This window comes from Ambystoma mexicanum, chromosome 8 (assembly GCF_040938575.1).
Source record: "Ambystoma mexicanum isolate Mex_15411 chromosome 8, UKY_AmexF1_1, whole genome shotgun sequence".
Taxonomy (NCBI): domain Eukaryota; kingdom Metazoa; phylum Chordata; class Amphibia; order Caudata; family Ambystomatidae; genus Ambystoma; species Ambystoma mexicanum.
Window position 1 is genome coordinate 1,165,834,486 of NC_090929.1, and position 8,696 is coordinate 1,165,843,181.

Consider the following 8,696-nt stretch of genomic DNA (forward strand, 5'->3'; position numbering starts at 1 on the left):
CTAATGCACCCTCTTAGATGCCTAAATTAGTGAATACACTTGTTTACCAGGGCTTCCTGTGTTTCATGGGACCCATTTGCAATTGTCACCACATTTTGTAATGTAACAGATGGGGTTGTCTGCCATGCTCTCACTGTAGGCGGATGTGCTAAGTATTTGTGGCGATCCTAACCATGGTCGTGTATCGACCCACCAGTAATACTATTCCTCAAGGGGTGTGTGTTGGGAGTAGTAATCCATGTTGGCGTGAGTTTATAAATATTCGTGTTATGGGTCTGCACATTTCCCATCAAATTATGAGGTGACCTTCCCTAATTACTCATCTGCTCGCTATCTACGTAACTAGACACTCACGTGTTTCCAATCAGGGTTTGATAAAGTTTTCTCTGCTTCTCATCTAATCCCTGGCCACCATATTAGGCACATTACTTCCTCCTTTGGGTTGTGTTCCCGAGGATTGGCCTATAGGTATAGGCATATGTTTCTACTGGGACAGTTTCGGGTGATAACTCACCCGTGGGAATATTATTAAGCACGCTTCATATTAGGCGTCCTTATTCGAGAGCGCCCTTGACAGCCTCTCCTTAATGCATGCCACATCTGTGCCAACATTTTAAACTGTTCTTTGATAACATTTTCCAGTGCCCCAGACATATTTTTCATCATTTGTTGGTTGTCTCGTAATATTTGTAGTAAACTATTCCCCAACCATAAATTGGGGGTGTTGGATTCACTGGGAACATGTGTTTGATTGCCTATACTAATGCCTTTGCTGGCATCCCTCCTATTAATTGAACCTTGTGATATTCCTGTTATTTCACTCATGGTTACTGCAGATGCATGGCACCCTTTTTGAATATAGCAAACTGAATGACTTCCGTATGACCATCATGCCTCCCCCTTTATATCACCAAGGGAAAGTCAGATTGAAGCAGGCAGAGGGTGAGAGCTATTCGCTTCGCTCCCTTGAGCTGCTCTGGGTTAGTTATTCAAAGTCAAATGATATGAGTATTGGGTAAGCCACTTACCAACATGCTCTAACTCCCGTCGGACTCCAACTCCTGCGCCCTTGATCTCCCACGGGCTTCAGCCCTGGTGGGGGGTTTACGGTGTTACGCAGCAGCAGGGGTGGAGCTTAGGCAATAGCAACACTGACTGTGAAAAATAACTCCAGGCAGGTCATGCGGTCTCCAAATCCTGCTTCTTTGATCCCTCGTGGGCTTCAGTCCTCACTGGGGGATTATGGATGGTAAGTAGCAGCAGGGGCAGAGCTTAAGCAACGGCAACTCCGTCTGTGCAAAATAACTGCAGGTGGCTCCTACAGTCTTCAAATCCCGCAATTTTGATCCAGCGTGTGCTTCAGCTCTGGGGGGGTGGGGGGGTTATGGTGTTAAGTAGCAGCAGGGGGCGGAGCTTAGGCAACTGTGCAAAATAACTCCAGGCAGCTCCGGCGGGCTCCATCTCCTGCGCCCTTGATTCCACACAGACTTCAGCCCTCACGGGGGGGGGGTTATTGTGTTAAGTAGCAGCAGGGGGGTAGCTTGGCAACAGCAACTCGGACTGTGCAAATTAAATCCAGCGTTCCTGCGGGCTCCAACTCCTGCACCCTTGATCCCCCGCGACAAAAGTCCAGCCTTGACAAGACAGTTGCTTGTGCAATGATTGCAATGATTGCATAGTTGTTTTCTGTGGTAAGAGGCCAGATGTTTTTGAGCAGGCGAAGATGGTAGGTGCAGTTTTGGCCTACTCGGTTGATATATGTGTCTACACTCATGACGCCCCTAATTGAATGCCTTGAGTTTTGACCCTGTCTTGCACTTGGATGGTGATATTTCCAACTTTCCAACTTGAAAGCTTTTATACTAATTACTTAATTTACTATTATTTTTTTGTAAAACACTTTTTATTTGCATTTTCATACCTAACAATAGCAGAGTAGATAGAGTCAACAATACCCTCTGCCCCCCCTCCCCCACACTGTTCCCAGTCGAGATAAAATCCTGTTTGGCCTCTTCGTCTTTCAAAACATACTTGTGGTGGGCAACATTTTCTATCCTCCAGTCCTCCAGGGTCCCATCTGTGGTGTCCTGTTCCATCTCCATCTCCCCCTGTCCTTCAATTCCCATAGTTCCTGTGGCAAGTATTTCATGATGCTTGCAGATCGTTTGATTTAGAAAGGTCGTCCAGCAGTTGGCTCCACTGCATGGTCACCTCTGATACCTCCGTGCCCATTCACATCCCCTGTAATATGGCCAGTTCAGCGATTCCCCATCTGCGAGCATCCATTAGCCATCTGGATATCAGTGGGCCCTGTGGATATTTCCAAGCTATAGCTATTTGTCGTTTAACCAACAGTATAAACCGTACCTTCTTGTTTCGTATTTTGTGTTTTTCCCCACCTCGACTGACCCCCAGATGCATATCTTCGGGTTGCTCTCCAATTTCGTCCCCATTAACCCATTCACCGTCTCAATCACCTTGTTCCAGTAGGTTGCGATAACCCCCCCAGTTCCATACCATGTGCCAAAATCCAGCCAGACCCCTCGCACATCTAGGACATTCATCTGAGAGGCTATTATTCATCGCCCTCAGTGTGGCTGTGGTTACATATGTCCTGTGCTTAAAATTAAATTGGATCAGCTGGAATCGAGCATTGCATGATGTTTTCCAAACTGAGTCCCATATCGTCTCCCATTCCTTATTCGGGATCTGATAATCCATGTCCACCTCCCACTTCTCCTTCACCTTCAATGCTATGTTGGGTTCCCCTTCCCGTAGGGTATTGTGAATGCGCAAGATCCTCTCCTTACCCCCCTCCTGGCCCATCAATACTTGTGGCAGAGGGCTTGCTTCCGGTTCCTCTGGCATTCCATCCCACAATTCCACTAATCTCCTGACTATTGCCCCATACGTCAAGAACAAACCCTTTGGTATGACGTATTTCTTAGACCATTCTGCAAACGTCAGTAATTTTCCACCCTCTAACAGATCTCCTATTTCCTCACACCCTTTTTCCCAAAGCCTCTGTATTCCTGCTCTCCCCATTGCCTGTCGTAGTTTTTGGTCCGCCCCCAGGGCAAGTTTCCACTATAGAGCCCTCCCAGCTCTTGCCTTCAGACATACTTTTTCCATGTCTCCCTAGCCGCCTCAAACACAATTGAAGATCCCTTACTCCCCATTGCGTGTCATAGTAGCTCACCTCCCTGCTTGTTAGTCTAGAAAAATACCCTACCATAGCATAGACAGTATATTATATTGACCGAAAACCAACCGCATCATATATCTAGCATCATCAGTACAGCATCGTCAGCATAACCATAGAGCGTCCATCTTGTATGAACAGAATTCCCCATTTTGCTATTTTTCCTTCTCTTTGCTTTTCTCTTCAAATGCTTTGCTAAAAGTGAATTCTATTTCGATCTGCTCATGCACAGAGCAAGGCCACAAGATACATGTTGATAGACTAGCCCAGACAGCCCAGACAGCAATGCACTGTTTCCCTCCCTCACAAGTCCTTGGAAGTAAGCAGAAAGGCATTTGATCATTACGCAGGTGCCAGCTAGTCTCGTTGGAGTGGCAGAAACTGTGGAAATAGGCAGTTAATGGCTTGAATTATACTCACTTTCACGGACCCCCTTTCCAGGGCCCCGTTAGATCGAGCCGACCTCTAGCTCACAAATAGAAACCAAGAGATAGTAAGGCTTGGAATGCGTCCCTCCTACGAACGCAGCTTGCTTGCATAACAAGGGCACTATGTTCTCGGTAACAAAGAATAGTGTCTGCACCTTCACAGATTGCAACTGTTGCCGAATAAATGTCTTTAAGGGTGTCATATCCATCAAAATTGACAATCATCGAACCATTACAAAGGAAGACATCATTATGGGTGGTTTGGATGTGTCACTACTGATTATATGATGGTCATTTTGTATATATGTAACAGATGTAAAATGTTCACTCTCTTGCTTCCCACGAGGTCTGGGTAAAACACGTTGCGGGACGTGAGATCCGGTCAGCCGACTGAGACTATTTGCTTTGCAATAAACCCTAGATTTTGGGAATTGAACCTCGTAATTGTATTTGTATTTGTTTTATTTGTATAGCGCGGACCAGGCCCAAGGGCAACTGGGCGCATATCTTAGTAGGACATTACAGGTATGACATATCATCACAGTGGTCGAACAGATTGTAAACAAGAATATACAATTGACGTTACAAATCAGGGCAAGAAGCAGAACGGTGGTGCCGGAGAAAAGCAGAGCTGGGACCCAGGTGGCCCATCCAGAAGAGAGGTTGTTAGTGAGATGTAGCTAACCAAAGCTTGGCTTTGTGTTTGAATAAGTTAAAAGAGGGTAAAGTTCTGATAGTGAGTGGTACGGTGTTCCAAAGCTTGGCTGGCAGGACTGGGAAGCTGGCGCCCCCAGCAGTTTGCAGCTTGAATCTAGGGATCGCAAGACCTTGGGATTGTGCAGATCTAAGCGCTCGCGATCGTATGTGTTGAGTGAATCGCGAGGCTAGATATGTGGGGGCCTGGTGGTTAACACATTTGTATGTGAGGGCCAGTGCTTTCAGAGAGATCCTTTGGGCGACTGAAAGCCAGTTGAGGTTCTTTCTGGTTTCGAAATGTGGGCAGAACGGGGGATATTGAGGGACGCTCTAATGGCATTATTTGGGAAGTCTGAAGTTTGTTGAGATTGCCCTGGTTAGTGCTTTGGTAAAGAGCATTGCAGTAGTCCAGTTTGGACATAACCAAGGAGAGTCAAGGAGGCATCCAGGTAGATACCTAGAGTTTTGGTATCTTTGGATACTTTAATTAGATTACCATTAATATTAAAGGAGCCGAACAGGGGACTCAGTTTGTTAAGTCTCTGTTGCGTGCTTAAGATGAGAAGCTCAGTCTTGTCATCGTTGATCCACAACTCGTGCTGGGCCATCCAAGCTTGTATGACCAAGTAGATGTCATTAAGGGCTTTAGAGTCAACAATGTAGTCACCAGTGATGGGTATGAGTATCTGTGTGTCATCCGCATAATTTGTGTAGGTAAGGCCCAGATAGTCAAGCACATCAAATAGTGGTTTGGTGAAGACATTGTAGAGAGTTGGGGAGACACAGGACCCTTGCGGGACTCCACAAGGGACTGGTGTAGGATCGGCCGATGCGGTAGGTGAGAAAACTCTCATGTGCCTATTGTCAAGTAATGACCTAATCCAGTTGGATCCATTGTCAGAGAAGTGGGCAGCGGACTTCAGGTGCCGACATAATATTTGATGATTGACCAAATCGAAGGCAGTGGATAAGTCCAGTAGTAGTAAGAGGGCCAGTTTACCGTTGTCTTTAAGGTCCTCAATTTGAGTTTTGAGGTCAAGAAGAGCTGTTTCAGTCCCGTGATTAGGTCTGAAGCCAGATTGTCTTGAGCCGAGGAGGTTGTTGGTTTCTAAGTAGTTCTGAATCTGCAGGTTTGCTGCTCTGTCAAGTATTTTGAGTAGGAACGGTACGGTGGTAATAGGTCTGTAGTTGGTTGGTGTTTCAGGGTCTAGAGTCATTTTTTTTAGGAGAGGCATATCCGAAGCGTCCTTTAAGTTGTTGGGTACCGTTCCAGTTAGGAATGAAGAGTTAATGAGGGTAGTTATAAAAGGAGCGAGATCATGTGCCGCTTCCTTGATGATAGGTGCTGGGCAGGAGTCACCTTGGCAGTTAGAAGGTTTTAAATTGCAAATGATGTTTTCGACCTCGAGGATGGTGAGTGGGGTGAAGCTGAAAGGGGTGTGAGTAAAGGAGGCCGTCGGAGTAGTGGAGGGTTTAGTGGGGGGTTGGTGAGAAGGGTAGTTTTTTGGCATTAATTTTTGATTGAAGGGTGGTGATTTTGTTGAGGAGAGCGTTTTGGATGTTGTTGCACCATTTACTGTCTTTGATGCAAGTAACAGTAGCAGGGGAGGGGAATCCAAATCTTTAAGGATTTTAAATAACTCCTTAGTGTTGGATTCTGGTTGGTTGATACGTTGGTTGTATGTCTCCTTTTTGGCTTGTAAAATTGCTTCCTTGTAATTGTGGGTGGTGATGATGAGGCGATCTTTGTTAGAGTCACATGGGTGGCTCTTCCAGAGTGATTCAGCCTTATGTTTTTCTTTGCGTAGAGCTCTTAACTGCGGGGTGAACCAGGAGTTCAGATGGGCTTGTTGTTTGGCTTTCCGTAGTTTAAGATGTGCTATATTGTCGATGGCTTTAAGCAATGTTTGATTGAAGATATCTACTAAGACTGTGGGGTTGTTATGTTGGGACACGCATTTATTCAGGATAGGAAGGATGAGTGGGAGTAGTTTATCCCTGGTGATGTCTTTTTTAGTCCTTGTGGGAATGGCTGGAGCTATCGTGGGAGTGGTGTGAGGGTTGTTTGCTGGTAAGTGGAAGATGATGATGTGGTGGTCGGACCAGGCACAAGCGCGGTTGGAGCTTATGGTGGTGTTGCAATTAAGGTCAGTAATCCAGTCGAGCGTTCTGCCCTTAATATGGGTAGGTTCGTAAATGCATTGTTGGAAGCCTAAATTAGCTAATGTGGTAGCGACCTCTGAGACCAAGTGATCCTTAGTGTCGAGTAGGCCAAGGTTAAGGTCTCCTAAAAGCAATACCTGAGAGTTGGGTTTAGTATTGACGGTCAAAATGGCCGTGATCTCATCTATGAAGGAGCCAAGTGGTCCTGGAGGTCTATTGATAAGGTGAAGAGTTGCAGTGTTGGTTGGAGATAAGGTGAGTTTCACGAAGAGGGATTCTGCAGAGCTGAGCTCAGTGTTAGGGATGATTCTAAGTGTGATGTTATTTCTGTGTATGAATGCGACTCCACCTCCTTTGGATGTTGATTGTCGGTCAGCTCTAATGATGGAGTATTTGTTAGGGATGTCGAAGGCAGGAAGTCGGCCTGAGGCAGCATGTAACCAAGTTTCGGTGATGGCGACAAAATCGAGGTTTTGAGTGGTGATGAGGTCGGAGATGTCCAGCGCCTGGGCCGTAATAGATCTGGCGTTAATGAGGGCACCCTTGAGTTCTTTGGCAGAGATGGCGCTGTGGGAAGGTGGTAACTTCTGTGTAGTAGTGGTAATGTGTGTGTGCTGAGTGCAAGGGGCTCGAGGGGCACGAGGCAGTCTGGATCCAAGTCTAAGATTCCTGACTTGGAGCGTGCAAGGTTGATTGGGTGTAGGTTTAGTGGCGAAGTGTTGGAGCCATAAGGCAGGGTCATTGAGGTATGGGTTACTGAGGAGCATTATGGTATAATGTAGAGTAGAGTGATGAGGGTTGGTCTTAACTTTGCTGGGAGTGGGGGGACAAATGTATGTGGTGATGATGCACCCTACGATGATAGCGAGAAGGAGGAGGTTAGCAGTTGGCAATGGCCGCATATCATGAACCAAGTGCCCTAACAGTCTATGCGGTGGGGTAAGAGTGCACTGGAGGGTACGTATAGAGGTTCTGCACTGGGCAGGGGTAGGATCAGCCAGGAAATGGCAGGCAAGGTGCAGCTTACTAGGTGAGTACATGTGCGAAAATGCAATCAATGACTCAAAAGGCAATGGTTCAGCTAAGCTGGCTAGGTAAATACATGTGCAAAATGCAATCAATGACTCAAAAGGCAATGGTTCAGCTGATCTGACTAGGTAAGTACATGTGCAAAATGCAATCAATGACTAAAAAAGCAATGGTTCAGCTAAGCTGACTAGGTAAGTACATGTGCAAAATGCAATCAATGACTCAAAAGGCAATGGTTCAGCTAAGCTGACTAGGTAAGTACATGGCTGGCGTATCAGTTTGTGTGTGGTGATTGTGCCTTGTTTCCATGCACGAGGGTCCCCTAGGAGCCTGTCATGCTGATGTGGTGGTAGGCTCCCTGTCAGTCCCTTCAGGATTTCCCCCCCTGGTTGTTCCCATTCCAGCACTGACTGAAGCTGTGCTGCTATAAAGTATTTTTCATAGTCTGGCAGGTTTAGCCCTCCCTCTGTTCTAGATTTGCGCAATACTGATAAGGATACACTTCGTTTCCCTGTGTTCCACAGTAGTTCTCCCAACTTACTGTCCAGCATTTTGAAGAAGATCTTCTTTACGACATATAGTATATTGGTGAAAAATTAGAGCAATCTTGGTAAAATCACCATTTTGCACAGTGCCACTCTGCCCATTAGAGACAGCGGCAGGTCTTTCCAGAATCGTACCAAGTCCCCTATTCTCAAAAGGAGTGGTACATAACTTTTTCCTCCATGTCATGGAATATTTGTTTGCCCAGGTATTTAAGCAACTCCCTCTCCCATTTTATACCTATAATTGGGAGGTCTTGTGTGTGACAGTCCCGCAGCCCTCCCCAGGGGAATACGACTGATTTTCCTTTGTTGATGCAGAAGCCTGACATGTGGCAGAAGTTCTTTAGTATTTCCAATAACTCTGGCCAATTCTCTTGTGGGTTGGAAACATATAAGAGGAGATCATCCGCATATAGTGAAACTACATGTTGGACACCCCCGTTCCCAATCCCTGCTTCTGCAATTTCCTGCTGTAGGAACTCTGCTAAGGGTTCCAAAGCCAATGCAAAAAGTATTGGGGATGCTGCACAGCCCTGTCGAGTCCCTTTGCCAATTCCCATTTCCCTGAGACCCATTCATTTGTCCGAACCATTGCCCTTGGTTTGGTATACAATAGGGCCAGCCATTTACAGA